We start from the raw sequence: 8,619 nt of genomic DNA, 5'->3' as shown, positions 1-8,619 counted from the left end.
AAAGAAAAGGAAAAAAAAAAGGAGAGAATGAAAGAAGGAAAAGAAACAGAAGCTTGAACCCCACCTTGGTGTCTGTGTCGTCTTTCCGGGACTCTGCTGGACAGAGTCCCGGCTTACGACACACATCAAAAAGAGTATCCATCATGATCAAGTGGGCTTCATTTCAGAGATGCAGGGATGGTTCATCATATACAAATCAATCAATGTAATCTACCATATAAACAGACTCAAAGACAGAAATCACATGATTTTCTCTCCAGATTCAGAAAAGACCTTTGACAAATTCAAACAACTCTTCATGATATAAGTCGTGGAGAATCTAGAGATATAGGGCACATATCTCAACATAATAAAGGCAATGTACAACAAGTATATGGTGAAAATTTCTTATTTTTATTTATTTTTATGTGTATGAGAGTTATGTCTGCATGTGTGTAAGTGTATTTGTATCATGCAATGCCCAGGGAAGACAGAAGAGGCCATTGGGTCCCCTGGAACTGGAGTTACAGACTGTTGTTAGCTGCCATATGAGTACTGGGAATGGAACCTGGGTCCTCTGTAAGAGCAGCCAGTGCCCTTAACTGTGGAGTCATCTCTCCAGCCCCTGAACATTCTATAAAATGGAGAAAAACTCAAAGCAATCCCATTAAAATCAGGAACTAGACAATGAAGCCTACTCTCTTCATTCCTGTTCAGTGTACGATTTGAAGTTTTAGTTATAGCAATAAGAGAAGTGAAGGACATAAAGGAGATGCAAATCAGAAAGGAAGAAGGTGGTGTCCTGATTCGCAGATGATATGATTCTATACATAGAAGATCCTAAAGACTCCACCAGAAACCCTAGAGCTGATAAACACATTCAGCAAAGTAGCAAGATAGAAAATTAACACACAAAATTCAGTAGCCTTCCTATACCAACAAAAAACATACTGAGAAAGAAACCACGGAAATAATTCCGTTCACAATAGCCTCAAAAAACAAAATATCTTATAATAAATCTAACCAAAGAATGAAAGCTTGTATAATAAAATCTTTAGGACATTGAAGAAAAATTGAAGAAGACACCAGTAATGGAAAAAACTCCTACGATCATGGATCAGTAAGATTAATGTTATGAAAATGGCCACCCTGTCAAAAGCAATCCACAGATTCAACTTGATCCCCATTAAAATTCCAACATAACTCCTCATAGAGATTGAAAAAAAAATCACAGTTTTCATATGGAAACACAAAATCCCAGAAGAGACAAAACAATCGTGAACAATTAAATAATTGCTTCAGGTATCATCATTCTTGACTTCAATTTATACTTCAGAACTATAGTAAGAAGAACAGCGTAGTACTGACATTAAAACAGACACATTGGTTAATAGAATACTGTTGAATTGAGGACACAGTTTTACGTCTACACACTTACGGCAACCTGATATTTGATAAAGGCAACAAAAACACACATTGGAGAAGACAGAATGTTAGTACCTGGTGCTGGTCAAACTGGATAGCTGCTTGTAGAACAACGAAACTAGATCCCTATCTCTCACACTGCACAAAAATGAACTTCAAATGAATCAAGGACCTCAACACAAAACTTGATACCCTGAATCTGGTAGAAGAGACAGTAAGGAGGCAAAGGGAAGGGCTTCCTGAGCAGGATCCCAATAGCACAGGCCAACAGCTGACAAATGGGACCTTATGAAACAGACTATTCTGTACAGCAAATGATACCATTATTTGATGAAGAGACAACCTACATAGTGGGATAAAAACTTCTTCAGCATCCATCTGACAGAAGGTTAGTATCCAGAATACTCAAAGAACTAAAAAATAAATATAAAAAATAAACCCAAGCAACCCAATTAAAATTGGGGCAAAGAAATAAACAGAGCTCTGAAAGGATGAAATACAAATGCCTGAGGAATATTTTTAAGTATTTAACCTCTTTTAACCACCATGGAAATACAAATTAAAACTGCTCTGACATTTCATCTTACCCCAGTCAGAATGACTAATTTCCGAAAAACAAATGATGACAAATGCTGTTGAGGATGTGGGGAAATGGAAACAGTTATTCATTGCTGTTAAGAGTGTAAATTTGTGTATCCATTATGGAAACCTGTATGGAGCTTCCTCAAAAAAGCTAAAAATAGATCTACCACATGGTCCAGGCATATCATTCTTGGTCATAGACACAAAAGACTCTATACCCTGCTGCAGAGATACATGTTCATCAATGTCCATGGCTGCTCAATTCACAATAGCCAGGAAATGAAAACAACCTAGATCTTCATCAAGTGAAGAATGGATAATCAAACTATGGTACATTCATACAAGGGATTATTATTCAACTGTTAGGTAAAATGAAATTGTGAAATTTTTAATAATTTTATAAATGAAAGGAACAGGAAAAAATCATCCTGAGTCAGGTAACCCAGACCCAGAATTACAAATGTCACATGTTCTCTCTCATAAGTGGATAATAGCTTTGAATCTTTAGATATGCCTGTTTTAACCGGACAATTCATAGAGGTCTGGAAACTAATGGGCCATGGGGAGGGGTGATGGGAGAGGAGATAGAATGCAGTGATATGAAAGCGGAAAGGGAATGATGGAGCATAAAGGATTAGGGGGTGTGGAATGGGAGGACAAAGCAGAGGAAATAGTAATGTGAGGGGTAACTAACATTAAAGGCCTTTGGAAAAGTCATGTAAACCTACTACTATAGAAGCTTCATATATACATATATATTATATATATGTGCTTTATGCATATATAAAACATAAAGAGTTTAGATGCATTTACCCTATGAGTCCAATGTCTCTACCAGGTACCGCAGACTAGCAAATAAAAAGCCCAATGCCAGGAGCTGACATCCTCTTTTGGAGCTGTTGATCACAGAAGGTACCATAGACACTCAAACAATACTGGCTGGTGCTCTCAGTGACCTGCTACAACTTGCCAGTAAGTCCCTATTGTGAAGACACTACATATGTGAGTCATAGAACAAACAAGGAAAAATCAAGCTGGTACTGATCTTGGAGCATCATCTCTACTGGCTAGCTTTCACAGTACTGGAAGGTGCTATGCACACTACTGGAAAAGCAATCATTGGTCTTACCTAGCTGTGAACCTTTTAATCTACAATAACAACTGGCCTGGAAAGATATGCCTACTGGTGCAACAGTGGCATGAATATTATGGGAGTAACCAACTACTTTCTGATTGAATTTATGGCTCACCTTATAAGTGTTGCCCATACCTGACATTGTTAGCATGGCCAAGAACCTATGGATAGACATGTCATAGGCCATAGAGGAGAGTCTACTGTTGTCTTGCTAAATGGGCATAGTATTAAACTGACTCCTGATGACTTATTGTTAGTGCACCCATAGATTACTGCATCTCTCAGCTTTCACCAGAGAAGTTTCTTGCAGCAGATGGCAATAAACACAGAGACCCACAACTGGTCATCATGCAGAATATAATAGATTGTGGATTGCTTAGTCCTAAGGGATGCCTGTATTGTACCTTTTCCTCCCAAGTCTCAAGGATCACTGTGAATGAGGGGGAGGAAAGAGGCTAAGATTCAGAGATGACAGATGAATAGAAGAAAAAAAATGTGCTGTCTGGACACAACTGGGTAGTTGCACATATGAGTACACAGCACTTGTGACAGCATGCACATGACCTGTACAAGCCCAAGCCAGACAAAAGCCCAACATGGACTGCAGAGGTGGGCAAGAAGCCCCAGCCCTAGCTCAGCCCTATTGGCCATTTATACCTGCTGGGAGAGGACTGGTTTTCTTTAAGGGTATGCCTGGTAGGTTGACCAGACTTCAAGTGATGGGCCCACACACAAAAGCATTTTGGGAATGTAAATTAGACTCAACAGACCTTTTGTAAAAGGAAAAATAGTAGTAAAGGGCATGAAATGAGGGAGGTGGGTAGTAGGGTAGGGGGCAAGGTGTGTGGGAGGGGATTCTGATAATGGTCAAAATACATTGTGTGGGCTCAAAGAATCAATAATAGGATTTTCAGGGGAAAAAAAATGTCTGTTAGTCTGGATGGGTTAGGTCCTGCTGTAGCAGCAGGCAATGCCCCAATCTTAGAGGCTTATTTCTTTTTCATACCGTATGTCTCATGCATTCAGCTGGAGTCTGACTCTAGTACTCTAAGATCCAAATGTACAGAGCAGTCTTTAAGTCTCTAGAATATTATATTTTTAGTATGCCTGATATTTGCAATGTTGGTGTGCACTGCATAAGGAAAAGAGAGCTCTGAAGTATCTCACCTCAATTAAATGTTCAAGCCACATGTTGATTTGATACAAACTTATCAGCTAGAGTCACATGTTAACTCAAAAGAAATGAAATATTTGCTTGAAGGCAAATGTTGTTATTATCCTTTCTCTTACAGAACAGAGAAGAGAAGTTAAGGAGCTTACCCAGGGCTACACAGCTAGATAAATGGCTGAGCCAAGATTTGACTTTCAGATAGGAGTATAAGCAGGTTACTATAATACAAACTAGATTAAGATGCAAGCAGTGTAACAACACAACTGGAAAGAATTGTAGAGGATGAATCATTCTAATTTGGAGCTGGAACATCTTAAAAAGGAAAAGAAAAAAAAAACATTGAGGAGTGACATCTTGAACTAAGCTTGAAAGCTGGGAAAGGTATTTCAAGTATAAGGCAGAAAGAAAGTAAAAACGTGAGAGAAATAAAGCCTGGAAGGCTGTGTGGATAGAGTGAAGGAGACCTTGAAGAAAGCAGATGTGGGGGATGCAGCAGGAGACAAAGTAAGTATTAGACTGGTGGCAGACAGTGTTTTATTTTCCTAGGCAGAAGGGAATGTAAACAGGGCATCATTCAGATTCACAACTAGAAAAGCCACTGAAAGCACAAAGCCACTTAATAATGAGTTGAAAGCCTTTGACAGAACTATAGCATTTCTGGAGCTTTGTAGAGTACTTAGCACATTGTAGGTGTTTAATAAACATTTATTGCACATTGAATGGTTTCCAGGAGAAGTGTATGGGAGTTTAGCATTCACCCTGAGGATAAAACGGGAAGCACTTTAAATCATAAGGATAAGGGAGCCCTGCAAACAATTTTTGGAGCTGAATCTGTCACTGAGTATGCAGAACACCAATGTACTAAGAAACAGCCAAGAAAATAAGAAAGATTCAGTGCTAGTGCAAACTCTGTGGTCAAGGTTTAACTTGCCTTATAGGGAATGGGGCCACCTTATGAAACCATTTTAATTTGATGTGAATAATTTCCAATGGAAGAGTATGTGCCTGAGTTGCACAGTGAAGCTGAAAATTCTTGCTTGGATGAGAGAGATTTTAAAGTACTTGAGTTAACTTGCAACCCTGGTTTGATTTTATCAGCACAGCCTTTCTCCCTGGATACCAGCTGAGAATGGGCAAAAAGTGGGCCACCAAGTAGAATCAAGTACAATGACCAGGAACTCAAGATATTGAGTTACAACAAAATAAATAAGCACTAAATAGAGAGAGAATTCTCCTTTGGGGATTCTGGTGATCTCTCACCTTGAACCCAGACTAGAGTCTCCTGGTGGATATCTTCCTGGTGTGGATCCTTCGTACTATTGTATGCTCAAATGAATGTTAATCCCTCCAAGAAAATTAGAAAAGTTTAAAAATTACAAGTCCTGGAAATTAAAAAAAAAATAGTTGATGATCAGATAAGAAAAGTGTTTTTATGAATTAAAGGTTGAGTACTTTTATGTCAGAACACATCCTGAGGATAATGATGAATACTGATTGCAGGGGACTCTTGCATTTTAGAAATATACCTAACAGGGGCTGGGATTATGTCTCAGTTGGTAAAATACTTGTTATTAAGTGTGAAGACCTAAACCCCATAAAACCCAGAACCTACATAAAAGAGTTGGGTATGGTGATGTGTGCCTGTTATCCCAGCATGTCATGATGAAAGACAGAGACAAGCAAACCAATGGATGCTCATTGACCAAGTAGTGTAGCCCATTGGATGAGGTTCCAAGCCAATGAGAGATGGAAGGTGGAAGGTACTTGAGGAATGACACTCAAGGTTTTCCTCAGATCTCCACACATATCCGAACACACACACACACACACACACACACACACACACACACACACTCCTGAAAACACATACATTTTTTAAAATTTCAATGAAATATACCAAGCGGCTCAGTGGATGAAGTGTGGAAAGAGGCATTACATTACATTTGCTATGGTGCCTAAAACGACTGCTAAAGACCAATTAAGAAATAACAAAGACCTCTGTTTCATCTGTGGCTGTGGCAATACACAAGGTGAGGCCTGTATTAGTTTTCTAGGGCTACCATGGCAAAGATCTACAGAGGATGTGGTTTAAAAAGCAAGAATTTATTGCCATACATTTCTGGAAGCCCTCAAGAGACTGAGACAGGAGAGTTATAACCAGACCAACCAGAGCTACATTCTTAGTGTATAATGAAAATCAACAATTTAGCAAAAGGTAAAGAGTAGTTAGAAGTGCTTATTATGAACTACATTCACTGTCCCCTACCGAAATCCATATGTTAAAGTCCTAATCCTCCAGCAACTCAGAATAGAACTACATTTGAAATAACATCTTTAAAGATGTAAGAAAAGTCATTAAAAATTTATTACCACAGGTCCTAATGCAACATGACTTGCATTCTTATAAGTAGAGATTAGAATAGAAACACTACGTAGTAGAAAAGACATGTGACATTCAAGAGAGAATATGGAGATCAGCAAACCAGACAGAGCAGTCTCAGAAAAATAAATCTGTCGACACCTTGATTTCAGATACCAGTTCTCTCTGACAATAATAAAATACATTAATGTTGCTTAATCCACCCAGTCGGTGGTACATTTTTTGGCATCCTGAGCAAACTAATAGAGTCTTTAGTGATTGAGTGATGGCTGTCTGAAGTGTGCTAGACCACTTCTGGAGTGAGCAATATTGAGTCTTTCCATGTAAATGGATCTTCATCTCCCTAGGCACAAACATGGTGTTGTGTCTCTATAATATATAATGTCTTTCTATAATGTAGCTCACAAGCTCCATTGGGCCTGGCCTGCAGAAGAAACATTCATAGGACATCAGACTCCAGCAGCTCCTGAATCTTAAATAACACCATATTGTTGGCCTCTTGTAATTTTGCCCTTCACATTTTAAGAAGTGATGTGGACTCATTTAAGAAAAGCCATGTCTTCCTTCATCTGTTATCAAGAGAGGAAAAAAAGTTAAACGGAACAAAGAATTACTGATACTGAGATAGTGGGAAAAGGAAAGTCAAAGGAAAGAAAAGGGTGAAAGGGAGATCTGTAAGTTAGGACCGTCTAATCCAGGAGTCCTTAGCCACAGCACTGATTGACACTGCAAGCTGGACGATTCTCTGTTGTGGGGCTGTGCTGTGCGCTGCAGGGTGTCCAGCTGCATCCCTGACCTCCTACACAATGCCTGCAGCATCCTCCCCCTACTGAGATAACCAAAATGTCTCTAGACATTGTAAATGTTCTCTGGTGAACAAAACCATCCACACTCTATGATATGAGTTTTTCCTACAATATGCAAATTGTCCTTTTTAATTATAAAGAAGGAAGGGAAGATGGTGAAGAAACACATAAAGATAGAAAGGTAAGGGTAGAGGCATGGACTTTTCAGGATCCCACCCCATGAGGTCTTGGATTACATGGACATGGTTGAAGGTTTAGCACCCAATGTGCTGTGGTTGTCAGGCACAGACGTAATTGAGACACAGTTAGTAGAGTCTACATACTTGTGACAGTTACATTGTCTTTCTTCTAATAATTTTCCTCCCTGTTCAGAATATGGTGCAACAAGTCAGATAAAATTACAAATAATGGAGACCAACTTAGTGCCTTCTCTGGGCCCCAGGAGCACTGCCTCTGGACCTGGCCCCGCCCCCAACTCCCCCTGCTTCCCTGAGCCTGCACCACCTGCCATCCTCTTTCTTGGACTTGGGAGCTGACCTTTCCTCTTCCTGATCCTTTGCATCCAGACCAACCCAGCTCCTCAGTGCAGTCCCCAGGAGTCCCTGGGGGCTCTTCCCACCCCATCTGCCTTTGCATCTCTGAGTGGCATGGCCACCAGCTGCCCTAGACCAGCATCTTTTCTGGGCCAGGCTCCCAGGCCAGTCCAACTCCCAAATTCCTGAGTCCAAAATCGGTCCCAGAGGGATCCAGACCTTAGGAGAAAGCCTGAATTCATCTGACCCTCATCTGAATTGGGCCTCTGTGGGAACTCCTGAAGACAAAATCAATCCGGCCACTCCAATATAAAATCAAGAGAGAGAACCGGAAGCTTAGACAAACCAGCTTTTCATGCCCCAAAACCCCACAAAGACACATAAGGTTTACAAAAAGAAGTAGACCTAAACTTGAAGGCCTGAGCCTCACACAAGAATCGGAAACTACAAAAGAAATTCACATGCCAAAATCACAGAGAAAAAATAATAACATGAAAACCCAAAATAACATATCCCCACCAAATACCAATAGTCCTCTAGAGGAGTACAATGAGAACCCCCTAGAGATAATGCAGGACATGGAACTCAAAAGAACAATTATAAACATG

This window comes from Nannospalax galili, unplaced genomic scaffold (genome assembly GCF_000622305.1).
Source record: "Nannospalax galili isolate Female #2095 unplaced genomic scaffold, S.galili_v1.0 scaffold32, whole genome shotgun sequence".
NCBI classification, from domain to species: domain Eukaryota; kingdom Metazoa; phylum Chordata; class Mammalia; order Rodentia; family Spalacidae; genus Nannospalax; species Nannospalax galili.
This window is presented reverse-complemented; position numbering follows the sequence as displayed.